This window comes from Haliotis rufescens, unplaced genomic scaffold, assembly GCF_023055435.1.
Source record: "Haliotis rufescens isolate VD_foot unplaced genomic scaffold, xgHalRufe1.0.p SCAF_11, whole genome shotgun sequence".
NCBI classification, from domain to species: Eukaryota; Metazoa; Mollusca; class Gastropoda; order Lepetellida; family Haliotidae; genus Haliotis; species Haliotis rufescens.
In genome coordinates this window covers 12,565,351-12,575,235 of record NW_025963791.1, presented here as the reverse complement: position 1 = coordinate 12,575,235, position 9,885 = coordinate 12,565,351, and the positions used below count along the sequence as shown (strand labels likewise).

At 36.4% G+C, this 9,885-nt stretch overlaps 1 long non-coding RNA gene across 1 annotated transcript; it reads right to left on the bottom strand.

The window, feature by feature from the left end:
- Positions 1 to 6,100: 6,100 nt before the first annotated feature.
- Positions 6,101 to 9,352, bottom strand: LOC124141147. Its single transcript, XR_006862014.2, has 3 exons — positions 9,223 to 9,352; positions 7,730 to 7,934; positions 6,101 to 7,268 (listed from the first exon to the last, which is right to left on the bottom strand). It is a non-coding gene; the product is annotated as an uncharacterized LOC124141147 (long non-coding RNA).
- Between the last annotated feature and the right edge of the window lie 533 nt (positions 9,353 to 9,885).

Here is a 9,885-nt window from a genome sequence, read left to right as displayed (position 1 = left end):
TAGCTGTGCAGAGTTGCGTCCATTAGGCAAGCCAGAAACCTATGATTGTGGTTTCGAATCCCGGTTCGCCCCGATTATGTTTCTAGGTTTGTCAGCACCATACCCGTGCTCGTGGGTTTCACCGAAGTGGTAAACCTCTGAGACCTGCATCACTTCGAACTTTCCTCCAAAAGTAAGCTGACACGCCGCGATACAACTGGAATACTGTCAAAAGCGGCGTTAAACCCAACTCACTCACTCACTCACTCTACCTCTTCCAACATTTCAATGCTCGTTTTCAAACAGCCTTTAGTGTATTATTCAATATCTCGTTCTGAACATCGATATGATACTAAAATAAACAGTATTATTTGGAATGCTTGTTGTGTGGAATAAATTGTTGTTTGTTTCAACATGAAACAGTTACATGCATTTGTATAGCTGTTAGACCTTACCATAAGCATGGGAGTCCACTGTATAATGCTGGCTATGTCATATATCTTTCATATCACGTGTTTATGAGTCTCTATCAATTAGTGATCATATCTAGTGTCACGAAAAGGTGAGATTATCATGCCCTACCGGTGGCACCCGCCTACCATAACATCTTTTGAAAACTTTAAATTAGTAAGGACTTGAATGATGTAACCCTGATTAAATAACTTTTGTTTTAATTTCCTGCTTGTTCACCAACCCCGATCCTTTCAAGTCTCAGGTGTCTATTTTAGAAATATTTCAAACTTGTTCTGCTATCCCAGATGGTCTAAGTCTATGACTTTATCTGTGCATCACGTGGGGATTTCGGGTTAATATTGGTCCACTGACTACTTAATAGATCGGGTGGTCACCCTACCCCAACGGCGTAAATCGGTTTCATATCATTCACTGGATTGTCTGGTCTAGACTAGAATATTTTCACGCCACCGTTATATTGGTGGAAAAGTCCTGAGTGCGGCGTAAAAGCAAACAAACTAAACAAACTTTGAACACTGTGTGTTGGTGTATTCGGTTTTGTTATGCGTTGTTCTGTAACCAGATGTAGCCACATCATACTCCAGAATGGCATACTCCCTCGCAGTTAATTGTGCATTACAAACTTTACACAATATATCAATGCCTGTAACCTTTGCTGATCCCGGATGAATCATTGAACTATGATGTCAGTCAACGCATTGTACATTGAAACCAAATATTGTACCTGTCGGTGAATTGCCAAAACAACTTTTAACGGACTGGACACAATGAGCTCCAAAAGAAAATAACGTATCCGAGAGCGTGACTGTTGTTGTTACCGCACTTGATACCTACCACAATACGTGTACTCCCTACGGAGGAACTTACAACAGCACTGTGAAGGATCCATCTAAATTCTGACTTGTAGTGAGACAGATATATTTACAGCCTGTCTCAAGGGCACGAGTGACGTTCGATGGCTTGGACCAAAGCACCAACGACGATATAAAGGTTCAGCGTCTGCGAACCTGACGATAAGCAAGAATATATTGCCGTGTTATATCAGGATGTTCCTGAAATGAAACAGAAAGTTTGTCGCAAGAAGAGTACTCATTTAGTTTTATATTCATTTTAAGTGAGTTACAATTGGTACATGTTATGAATATGCAAATCGTCTAGATATCCTATCCTGGGGTCAATACAGAACATTGAGAGGGTGAATCTTGTACGTCACAGTCAGATATTCTGGTCACATCAGGCAGACTGTAAATACTGGAACCTGGGACAAGTGCAAATGCGGTTGATGAACAACGACCCACACACTCAGTAGATCAAACATTGCTGACCACCCGCTCTTTATTTTGGATGTCTCTTACGGCAACCATGGCGCACTGAGAACATATACTGCACCTGATAAATAAAGCCGTTTAAATATGGAATCTTTTTCGGAATTGTATGAAGTACCAAAAATCTGTTTATATTTGTTTCGTTCGTGACACAAGAAGAGTTCAATAAATTGTGCAGTGGTAAGGAACGATTTGATGCTACCCGTTGTGCAAGTCATAAAGTCTTTATAGTTGGCCAAGGTTGTTCAGCATCAAGGAAACGACTGCATAGGTTTTACACAATACAGAGATGAAGAATAATTTTAAAGCTCATACAATTACAATAGACGGACGTAGTTGAGGGAGTCTGTATTTAAGCAAGTTTTAATTATCCCGGTAAAAGCGAAATGACTCACGTATATTTCTCAAATATCTCAACAGCATGATTGGTAGGCACTTGGTTAAACTAAAATATGGCATAATCATTATAATTGTAAAATATCAAACGTCTACTTTAATATATTTTGAAATATTTTATGTCCTTCTGAAACCCATATTAATTCTAAAATACTATGGCTATTGTAAATACCAAACATTTGAATCGTAATGCATTGTTTGATGGGTATCAGAAACTATGCATTTCGAGTTAATGGATTGTAAAAAAAAATGTTATATCAGAACTGAGTGATACTGCTAAACCCATAGAACCCATAGCAAAAAACAAGGTACATACCCATTTACACCCAGAGGGCCATTAGAGAAATAATGGTATACCGAATTTCTCGAGTGTAATCAATCACTCTTTAAAAGTAGGACAATTTTATATTGGCTTTAACGTTGTTTCAGTCAGCGCCAACATACACTGGTCTACCAAATACAGAAGCTGTACGAGAACTCAGTTACATGTCATCAAGTTAATGACATAATGGAACACACTTATTATATCACCCGATTAATTTGCAACAATTCCAAACAATTCTGCCCCAAATGAAGCACTTTAAAAAGTGTCATTTGTCTACTTGTCACGTTATTTCTTAGAAAAGTATCCCATTTCCCAAAAGGGCAGATGAAGATTGGCCCAAATAATAGAGTAATATCAGGTTTCTAAATTTGAAAAAGCTATAAGATATAGATTATCATCACAAAATGGGAACGTTTTTGCTGACAGTTTAATGAAGAAACCTGGCTGCAGTTTTATCCCTATATCGATTTCCAAATCAGACAACAAGGAGGTATATAAATCAACAGATTACAATTCCTCCCTCCGAATTGTTTTGCGCCGATCTCATGTGTGATTTATCTTCTACTGATTTTCATCATTAGACAAATACCCAATTGAAGCTCGCTTCTTGTTGATGAAATGTTGCCATGATTTAAGAGATATTGTGTGTGTAATAGATTTCACGTGTTATTGTAGTCTTCGTGTCCACGCTATTTCTCATCTTCCAGACACAGAGCCTCTGGCAGTTGCAGAGATATTCTGATTGGAAATGTGTGGGTTGTACCATGTGTTTTCTAGGCTCATGTTTTAAAGCACAAACATGTCTAACCTGTTTAGTGCTGCACACAGGATTTCCTAATACATCACAGTAACCAATGCTATTCAGTGACATTCCCAATTCAAATAATAAACGAGAAAATCTTCTGTTTGTGTGTCATTATAAAATGAATCTTTACTGTTTATTTAGAGATAAAAACTAAATTTATCTGAAGATATGCATCGATATTTCACTTGTGTGAAATAACACTTTAAGTCGGAACTTCTTTCAGTCCATCTCATTGTCACTATGGTTTTCAGACATGTAATATCACTGCGAAAACACGGTAATAAATAGAACATTTGTTTTTCCGAAACATGTCAATCTCATCGAGCGTCCCGAAAAACAACATAAATCCTGAATATAAGTATCATTTAGCCTGTATTGATAATTTAAGTGAGTTTTAACCAGTGTCGCTGTCAAAATAATATATTATATCTATAATGGCGATGTGACGATATTATGTTAATTGCATTAATAAAGAATTAAAGTTTCACATCAAAGTCCTTTTTATTCCTCATATTAACACAGCAATATACCACAATAGTTAGCTTCATAATCTAGTATCCATTATAACTGATTATACGTTTTAACTGTGAGCAATGTTAGCATACGAACTGAGTGAATCAGGTATTGCACATAATCCCAGCATGTTACACGTATTATACACAATACCTGATTATACCGTTACGTCTTAACTATAACATACTCTCCTGTATACTGTTTAAGGTAGTATGAAACCGTGTCGTTCATTGACATGCAACCAAGTTGATGTAGAACCATAGTACTAGATATAATAGTAAAAGTGAATACGAACCTGTTTTATCCGTTGACGTGCCCTATTATAATAACAAGGTGTTACGAGCCATAAATTCATTATTGTTGTTTAAAGTGAACATGAACCCATATTATAACAAAAATGGATAGCATTATCATTCAACCGCTCGCACGTTATCAGAAATGAGCGGGCCACTGTAACTTTATAATGCCCTCATATTGCTTCACGACGGGCTATTATCAAGCCCGTTGTTAGCTGACGTCATAGGGTAGAGAAAGTGACGTCACGAATTAGTGACGTCATCTGGTTTGTTCTATGACGTTTCCATATTTGTAAAAGTGGGTCAGTGACATTCTAGACTGGTTCCCGTTCGTTCCTGCGACAGACTGGAACGACCGGTATTGGGTAAAACAACCTTCACCTTGACGTTACGGTAAACTGGTTTAGCGCCTTTCCTGGTTATATAGACAGTAACATAGTCAAGACAAGATGGCGACTAATGTGTCGTCTGTCAACAGTAACATAGAAATTGCAAATATTTTGGATCGGGCGAACAGGTACCAATCTTGTAATTTTTTCCAATTAAAGGCTAAACAACGTGATGCTATTTTGGCATGTGCATCAAGGGGTGTTTTGGTGTTCTACCGACTGGTTACGGCAAAACTGTTGTGATACAGTGAACGATTCCGCCAGCACTGTAGTGGTTGTGAATCCACTAAATGCGGTTCTCGAAGAGCAGCACAATCGCCTCCGTAGCCACAGTGTAATAATTATAAATAAATGTATGTTTCATGTTTGGAAAATGGTGCTATTTAATATGTAAACCTCCTGAAAGGGCGATACCTTGACGTGGTCAGGAAGCTTAATTCTCTTTGACTTTGATATGGTCGTGAGGGAAGACCAAAATCGCCTTGTTGTAGTGATTATTTTATTGCACATTTTGTTAAATGTTTTCTTTAAATAAACATGTCTTAGTGTACTGTGTCCCATTATCCTCACCCCATATTCAAATTTCAGATCAGTCACATTATTGTTGATGAGGCGCATTGTGTCATATCATGGGGGAAATCTACCTTTCGACCAGCCTTTCTCAAAGTAGGGGATTTACGTGCAAAGCCCAGTATGAAATTCAGCAGGCTTTGTGCATAGTGACTCCTCTAATTGCAGCTGAAACTCCTGGCAGGTGAAATTTGCAATCAAAATAGATTTATAAACAAAACAGTATACACCAGCGAGGTATCGATACACTTTGTTGATACCCAATTTATGAAAACTTGACATGTTTCGGAAACATTTCCCTAATCTCTATTAAATCTATTTAATAGTATCCCAACTAACATTTAGTACATTGAGTCATTTGATAACACTGATGTAGACATGGAGATTAAGTATAGCCATGGACTTGTATAATTGTATAGGTACAATGCAGCAACCTATAATCTAAAGGGCATCAACATTACTTACAAGGGTCAAAAGGGAAAATACCTCCCAAAAGGGTTATAGATTATTTGTTATTAGACTTTCTGCACATGGTTGACCACTGGACAAAAATGATGTTTTCCATGTACATTTTAGTTCAATAGTTTCACACATACATACATATGAATTTAATAATATTCTTAATGCTATTGGAAATGTGAAGTACATCCAAAGTAGTAGTACTAGTACAGTAAACTGTCATCTCAAGAAGAAAATTAACACCACAACAATTGCACTCAGAAATCTTTCAATATATTTTCGAATATACACACTACAACATGTACAATCTACAGTATGATAAGCTAAGGCAATTCATGCAGCGAAGCACTTTGACAATTACAGATAATCATGACGTGACAAATCCCAAATTTGAACAGTTACCATTCATCTCATCAACTCTTAAAATATGTGATAATAATCACATTTGTTAGTGAAATCATAGAAAAAATTGCTTACTTTTCTTATTCTCCATTCACCAATGTTTAGAAAACATATTGTTCTTAAATGCCAAGTTTAGTATGACAAATGGAAACGTAAAAACAATTTACAAACATTTTTCGTTTGAGAAATGGTAACATAAACTCAATATCCTGATTTTGTTTCACAGTAAATATGAATTATGTATTATTGCTTATGTCTGTATGTTTACACTAGTGATCATCAATCAACATTGTCACTAAAAACAATTGTGAAAGTGAAATTGTAGTCACAGAATAGGTATGTTTTTGCCACGAAATACAGCTGGGATTGATATTAGTTACAAGAATAAATAGTTATAACACTGAAATATCTTTCTTCGATACTGCACAAAACAACAGTACAACATGATCATAGAATTAATATCACACAATCCAATTTGAATGGCCCCAAATATATGGTGAAAATATACAACCAGTGAACAGTAACCTCATTAACAAACATTTGCAAATTGATAACCCATCTCAGCTTTTTCCTGAACTTGTGAAAGTATCCATGCCAAATGGCAAAGAAATCTCTTAATGCGATAATTGAGCATTTATTCATTTTGTTGTACATGAATACCAGTTTGACCAGATGAGTCAAAGATACTCTTCCAGGAACATTTCTTGATTGGTGGGTAAGAAATTCTGCCAATTAAAATTATTTTTTTCTGCCTTTTAATCTTTTTCTTTGATAAGATTTGGGTTCTCTTTTGATTTGCTTAGTTATGCTCAAGCATAATTGAACAACAGACAACTGGTGAGGCTGGTTCACTGACTGTAAGTGGTTGCAAGCAGTTTTGTTTAGGCACCAACGTAGAAGTGGCATCAGTTGACGGTATGTCAGAGACATGGCTGGTCTGTGAGCATATAGCAGGTGAGGCTGGTTCACTGACTGTAAGTGGTTGTGAGTAGTTTTGTTCGGGCACCAACGGAGAAGTGGCATCGGTTGACGGTATGTCAGAGACATGGCAGGTCTGTGAGCGTATGGCGGGTGAGGCTGGTTCACTGACTGATACATTTGATAACATAGATCTAATTAAGGAATGCGAATGAGTGGTATAAAGTGCATGACTGCTACATGCCCAGGTCACTTCAATCATAGGCCCAAAAGTTACATCAGTCTGTACACCCATTTCTCTGGTCTTCGGCACAGTCCTTCCACTCTTTGTATTTGATATTTTCCACCCCCCTGCTCTCCACAAACTGTCAAAAAGTTCTCCTCATCTCTAGTCCATCTCCCATTATAGCATGGTTCCTGCAAAATATTATATATTATTTTTTTTCAAATATTCTAAATTTAGGCAAATGGTGCAACATCAGTATGTTTATACAAAATTTGTGTCAACAGCTTAAAACAAAACTTAGAAAATAATGTAGGGAGTCTCATATAAAACTTGTCAGGATGGCCAATACTGTTTGCTTTGTCTTAATCTTTACCACCTAAACTTTGTATCAAAGACTATGTTATGGTACGGTCAGTCATGACTTCATTCTTATGCAAGTTCCTACAAACAAACATGTATGTGTATGCAGTTTGAATACAACTAATAATTACATGGTAATGAATGATTAAATATTAATAAATATAAATAAATATTACTATAAAGAAATTTTCAAATGAATAAAAAATAATAGTCTGCCGTATCAATATTTGCACGAAATTAGTCAAAAGATACACTGACATCAAATAGCCATTATGTGGGTACTAATACTCACCACTATTACTGCGAAAACTACAATATTTCAAGGCTCTCAAGCCTTGCCCAATGTGTTTTGTCAGCCGCCATCTTGTTTAAGCAGACCATGTTTTATGGTGGGCGATAACGGTCCTTTAATTCCTTGGAAAGCAGAGCAAGAGCAGCGACACCAAGCAGAGGATCCGGGAAACAGTCTATGGCCTTACGCGACATCAGCTGTTAATCTGGAGACAACAGATGTAATTACAGTTACTGTACATGTAGTATATTCACAAAGGCATTCAACAACATATTATTATATCATATGTACCTGCATAGGGCCTATTGTATGTTAAAGTAGTGCAACCTATTCAACTGACTCTTTATGTATTGTAATGCATTGGTTAACATGATCATCAGATCGACACATTTTAAAAGTCACATCAAATGATTAAATATTTATAAATAAAAATAAATATTACTATATAGAACTTTTCAAATAATTTAAAAATAATAGTCTAGTCTGACCCTATAAATATGGACAGATCTTTAATGTCCTTTCAATTAAATATGAAGCATTTGACGATTTATTCATTGTCCTGATTTTTTTCATCAGTTGATCATATTTATAATGTTAATTCTTTGATTTAATCAAGACATAAGGGACCAACCATTTGGTATTCTGGTGGTAGGGCTGGGATTTTATTGAGAAAAATAAATTGTCCCTGAAATATGCTTGAAAAAAATATTCATGCTTCAAACTGTTGAAAAAAAGAAATTGACTGCTACAAAGAATACATTGTTGCAAGAGGCCTATAAAAACATGATTAGTCTCATAGTTGTAATTAAAAGAATATCTGGTATTTCAGCTGTAGCTGATAATACAAATTGTCTCCAAACACAATCCTAGACCCAGACCACCATACTCTACCCCACTCTCCCACCAATATCAAATGGTCCCTCAGTATGCTCAGGAATTTAATAATATACCCACGAAATTAGGGTACATGACCATATCTGACCATAAACATAGCCCAGTTCAAATGATTCCCGTTTCGTAATTATTGTCACGATAAAATATTTGCAGCTAAATATTTATTCGTGCTTTCATTGCCTTTAATTTTTTTGATGCGGAAATCATCAAAACTATTCACAAAATATTTCTAGATATTATTTCGGTCAAAATTCAGTTTCATGTGTTATCATTGACATTTTGGCCGTGTCATGTTGTTGCCTAGAAATGACAATTTCGTACTACCAGACACAATGACAAGCATATGAATTATGAATATAAGTGCATATGTAATAGTCCATGCAACAGATAGTTGACAACACGGCAGTTTCATACAGAATTTCTCAGAAACTTAAATTGTCTTGCGTAAGAACTTCGTGATAATCTGTTCAGAAGGTAAATTCATAAGAGATTCATCGTCCTCCATTTAAAACAAAAACACTGCCGTGTCAATATTTGCACGAAATTAGTCAAAGAATACATTGACATCCCATAGCCGTTATGTTGGTACCAATACTCACCTCCATTACTTGGAAAACTACAATTTTCCAGAGCTCACTAGCTTCGCCCAATGCATTTTGACAGCCGCCATCTTGTTGTAGCAGACGATGTGTCATGGTGGGCGATACCGGTCCTTTGACTGAAAAGCGGAACAAGTGCAGCGACACCAAGCGGAGGATCCGGGAACCAGTCTAGTGACATTCGTGTTCATTGCAGTAAATGTTACAAAACCGATATTGTTGTTTCTTTTTATTTGATAACAAATTCCATCCATTTTAGCTATAGTAACGGTAACGCTCTTTTTCAGGGTATTATCATTTGCAGAAGCCCTCGGTCTTTTCAACTGCCCTCCTTTGTCGGGCAGTTAATGGAAGACCTCGGACTTCTGCAAATGATAATGCCCTGAAAAATAGCGTTACCCTTATATGAACATGCTTCTGTCATCGACATGTCGATTATGATAACATGGTGATAGTCATAACTCGTTCTTGACACATTTCAGTTGTTACTTACTAAAGTGTTTCGTGTTCAATCTTAATGACTTGTGTGGCAAATGCCAACGCGATTCTTAAAGAAATAACAGCTAGTTACAGTTACTAAGTCATGTTTTCACCCCTATGTTTTGTAAAACAGACCAAATCATATGCTTCGCGAAACCGTAATTTTTCTCACTCAGCACACTG